The 4528-nt window shown below is 41.6% G+C and overlaps 1 long non-coding RNA gene across 1 annotated transcript; it reads left to right on the forward strand.

Annotated features, from left to right (window-relative positions):
- The first annotated feature begins 422 nt into the window (after positions 1 to 422).
- On the forward strand, positions 423 to 3431 carry LOC148130725 (uncharacterized). Its single transcript, XR_015749251.1, has 2 exons — positions 423 to 2000; positions 2735 to 3431. It is a non-coding gene; the product is annotated as an uncharacterized LOC148130725 (long non-coding RNA).
- Positions 3432 to 4528: the final 1097 nt, after the last annotated feature.

The raw sequence follows: 4528 nt of genomic DNA on the forward strand, positions 1-4528 counted from the left end.
GGTCGGCCGAATTGTAGAAAGCAGGTCTTCGCGGCTTCCCCGCCCGTCCGTTTTGCTTCAAGGGCTTCCTTCGCTTGTGCGCTCAGGAGTGGGTCGGCTGCTATTTAGGATACGGGTGTAAATACGCCGACGAGGCGGTTTGAAGGGAATGAATTTAAATAGCTGGAAGCAAAACGCGGCAGGCAGGCTGGATGATTTCTCAGCTTAATTTAATAAACAAATACATAATAAATAAATACATAAGCAAATACATAAATAAACAAAGCGACGGAGCGGGAACAGGCAGGAGAAGGAACAGTCGAGCTCTCCTTTTTTCAGGGGTCCCCAAACTTGGCAACTTTAAGACCTGTGGACCTCAACTCCCAGAATTCTCCAGCCAGCTGGCTGGAGAATTCTGGGAGTTGAAGTCCACAAGTCTTAAAGTTGCCAAGTTTGGGGACCTCTGTTTTTACAACACTAACTAAACCGCTGCGTCGTTCGTTTGAAAACGGCGAAACAAACGAGAAGCGCAGAAAGTTGCGTCCTTGGCCCCGGGAGATCCCGATTCTTCCCCTTTTTGACATCCGGCCTTGTGTACCTAAGGACAAGATCAAAGAGCTTGGAGAAGGCCTGAAAAAGGCTCGGCTCGGATTACAGCAGTCAGGGCAGCCTTCACGTCCGGACGAGGATTTGACAGACGATGTGCGCGCGTCTGCGTGGGTGTTAACCGGGAACGGGGTGGGGGGAGAAAACACACGCGTGGAAGGCCTCCTTCGTGTTTTTAACCTCCCGCGCCCGGGCCAGATGGGAATCTGTTTGAAATCCAGCTCATTCTCTCGGGGTCGCTTTCTTAATTCAACTGCCGGAGCTGAGAGGGAGGACAGCTTTCACTTGAAAGGAGCCAGCTGCCAGATTAAAAACTGGCCGTGACTGGCACCAGTCTCCCAGATTCACTGGAGGAAAGCAAGAATCTCTCGGAAGTCAGTCAATCTGACTGAAAGGCTCGATTCCATCTCCAAGACGCCTTACAGTTTGCTGGCGCAAGCGGCAGGGCAAAGAGCAGCAGAGAGGACTTGTAACTTGACTTTTCTGGACGGATCTCGGGCTGGAGGAAGCGCTTGAGCTGAGCTCCCTTTGACTTGCGGGAAGGAGCAGTGGGGGGTGGGGTGCGGGGAGAAGCTATTTCTTTCGGTATTTTGAATTCCTTCCGATTAAAACACGGCTGAATGCAGGGAATTATAGCAAGGTATTTGTGCTCCTGGGCTTAATAATGGGAAGTGCTTGTTATCTGGATGGCCAAATGCGTTATTTGTGGATAAATGTCATTTGACTGTGAAGAAGAAGAAGAAGAAGAGAAGGAGATAGAGGCGGTAGTAGGTAATGTCACTTTTAATGGCTCCTGGCATGCATGCTAGCTCAGGGAGTTCATTGATGAGTCAGTATCTTATCTGTTGCTACTCCCTGGGAAGTCACTTTTATCAACCAGATTGCCATTTCTTGGATTATATACGGGATTTTCTCCCCTCCTCATACTCTGATCCAATTGCAAAGACCATTCCTTAAAATCCAGAGATCTTTTAATTCATATGTGCAATTGGTATTGTATTTCAATCAAAACTCTGGCTCCCCCCACCCCCAATTATTTACCTTATATTCACACAACCACATGAGCAGTTTATTGTGGTTACAAGGACACATTCTTTCTAGAATTTCAGTTTTTATTTGTTGTCTTGCTTAGAGGGAAAGCGGAGAAATTTTATTTAGACCATGATACAATGAATTATAGCTTACAAATGTGCATTCTTTTTATTAAAATATGTCTCAAAAGTCGCTTCAAGATTCCTTCTGATTTGGGGGGGGGGGGTCCATGGATTAACATAGCTCTTCTACAATTTGGTTCCACTTAGATTTCCTTTATTGCATGTAGAGTTCAGAGCTGAGCCTGAACTTAGTTGCAGATGTGGGTAGAGTATGTGCCGAAAAATCAAAGATATGGCATGCAGGGGTCAAGCAAAATTTTAGTAAGTATAAAAAATCTACAGGGCTCTTCACAACATATTGATTGGCCATCTTTACTGTACAATCTTTACGATAAAAGTACCATCTTTACTGTTGCTTGTAAGACATCTGTGTTTACATGTTCTAATTATTAAACAGAATTAAACAGTAGGATCCAGTTATTTCTAAGTTCATTGTTTGCAGACAAGGCTGACTTTAGTGACTCTAGACTAGCTCTGTTTTCAGAATTTAGACCTGTCTCCACTTATATTCATGGCACAATTATGCCCTGACACTTATCATCTTCTCCCTTGATTCAATGATTTTGCATTTCTCTAGTCCCTAAAATGGGTTTAAAACATTATTGTATCAGTAAAAGTCCCCCCACTTTATCCCAACCCCATCCAATGATAGCCTCAATATTATAAAATATATAAAGCTATGCCATACCATTCATGACTTTGAGAGCAAGTTAGATGGCTCAGCTGAGACTAGGAAGAGAAATGATAGAGGCAGGACAGGAATCCGCAATGAGGATAGCAAATATTATGCCATTGTGGGTGGATGTGTTTGTTTTTTGCTAAATAAATATGGGTAGATACCACTTTAAACCACTAATAGGGAAGTGCTTTTGCGTGAAATTTAGACTTTATGATGGAATAGTTTAGCAGAGAATAATGATAGTTTTATGAGACTATATAAATTAAGAGCTGTTAATCTTTGATTTATTAATTCTTTTTTGTCTATTCTTTTCAAGTGGGCATATATTTACTTCCTTCTCCCTCCTTTGTCTTCCAGAAGCAAGCTCATGATAATTATGTATATGTTTTTATTATGTTTAATATTGTTAGCTATTCAGAAGCATATATTGGAGGTGTAAATCTGTAAATAAATAAAATGTAAGATGGGAGAAAGTAGCCAACTCAAGGTCAACCATTGCTGATGCTTAGTGGTGATATGAATGTTCAACTCTCTGAGAGAACAAGGCCAATATTATAAACTAACCACAGGGTTATTTGTTTCATATGTATTTTGGAAGTTGAGATATTATTAGGTTGGAACTTGACAATGCACTGTTATTCAAAAATGTTCATGAATGTTTATGAATGTTATTAAAAATGTTTAAGAATGAAAATTTATTTTAAAAAAGTAACTTTAAAAATGCTTATCATGATTAAACTATCAGAATAAGATGGGGAAGAACTGAATTTATCTTTTCCACTCAGTTTGGGCTCACAACGTATATCTCAGTTATTGTATCTCAGCTAGATCAATTGCACTAGACTTGTTATGAGAATAAAAAAACACTGTACAGAGTCCCTTTTGCTATGTTTCAGATATGGGGAGAACATATCTGTAATAAATAAATATCCTTGCTGTTTAATTTGTGATATACTGCATTTGTCTGAAGGAAAGGCTAGTTTTTCATCAAATAAAATTATTTTTTTAAATTATTTTTTCAAATGGAGCAGAATCATCATTCCGAAAATATTGAAAACAGATAATTCTTTGCCTGATTAATCTTCCTCGTCGTTTGTTTGTTTTAATCCAGATATATTTCTTTTGCAAAATATAACATGCATTGGTGTGTCCCTGGGCTGTTCAAGACCCATACAGCCAATATTCGCAGAGATGCCATGGCGCCGAGGAATAATTCTGTACTAATGTTACCCCTTCCCCTTCCGACTTCAAATGCCAAAGTATGTGATCTCATTTTCTTCAAATATACGAAGCCAGTCCTACTAAAACAGCGGAGATAGGCGTTTCCCATGAGGTGAGGTGATGAGCCTTAACGAGTCTAGCAGACGATTCAATCTTCTTTCAGAACGGGAAAAACAGCTAGCAGACAACGTCGCGGAGTTTCCTTTCCTCTTCGCTGTGTTGCAAAGACTTCCAGAGCAAGGGACGAAAGGATTTCTACAAAAGGCCCGCTTCTGCTTCTCCCTCCCGCCCCCGCTCCCTGTAGCAGGAAATCCGTCCTGGGATTTTTAATGCGGGGAAGGTGGTTCCTCGATTTCCCCGACTGTATTTCTGCACAAAACAGAACGGATATGAATTACAGTATCGCGATCTGGGGACTGTGCATGACTTTGCTTGAAAAATCAATCCAGGGTGCTGTACATTAATGCCTCAGAGAGCGAGATTTTGGAGGGTCCTGAAAAAAAGGCTATCGTGTGTTTCCCACATGCATTGCTTGCTGCTCTCTGAAAGCCAGGGATCGATCCAAGGAACAGAAAATGCCTTATCTGAAAAGAGAGAGGCTGGGCGGCCTGGATGGATGGAGGAGAAGCATATGCTGATGCCCTTAGCTTGCAAACAATACAAAATTACTTCAACCATCCATTATATAATAAATTCCAGATGTACATTCCTTCCTCCCTCCCTCACCCCCTTGCATTGTTTTTACAAATAACTCAAGGCAGCAAAAATATCCAACACACCTTTCTTCTTCTTCCCCCCCAAAACAACAGCCCTGTGAAAGTGGGCTGGGCTTAGAGACAGTGACTGGCCAAAGCCACCCAGTTGGTTTTTGGAACATTAGTCTTTGCTC

The sequence above is a fragment of the Notechis scutatus genome, chromosome 4 (assembly GCF_049901735.1).
Source record: "Notechis scutatus isolate UNSWTSFEM ecotype Mainland chromosome 4, rNotScu1.2, whole genome shotgun sequence".
In the NCBI taxonomy this organism is placed as follows: domain Eukaryota; kingdom Metazoa; phylum Chordata; class Lepidosauria; order Squamata; family Elapidae; genus Notechis; species Notechis scutatus.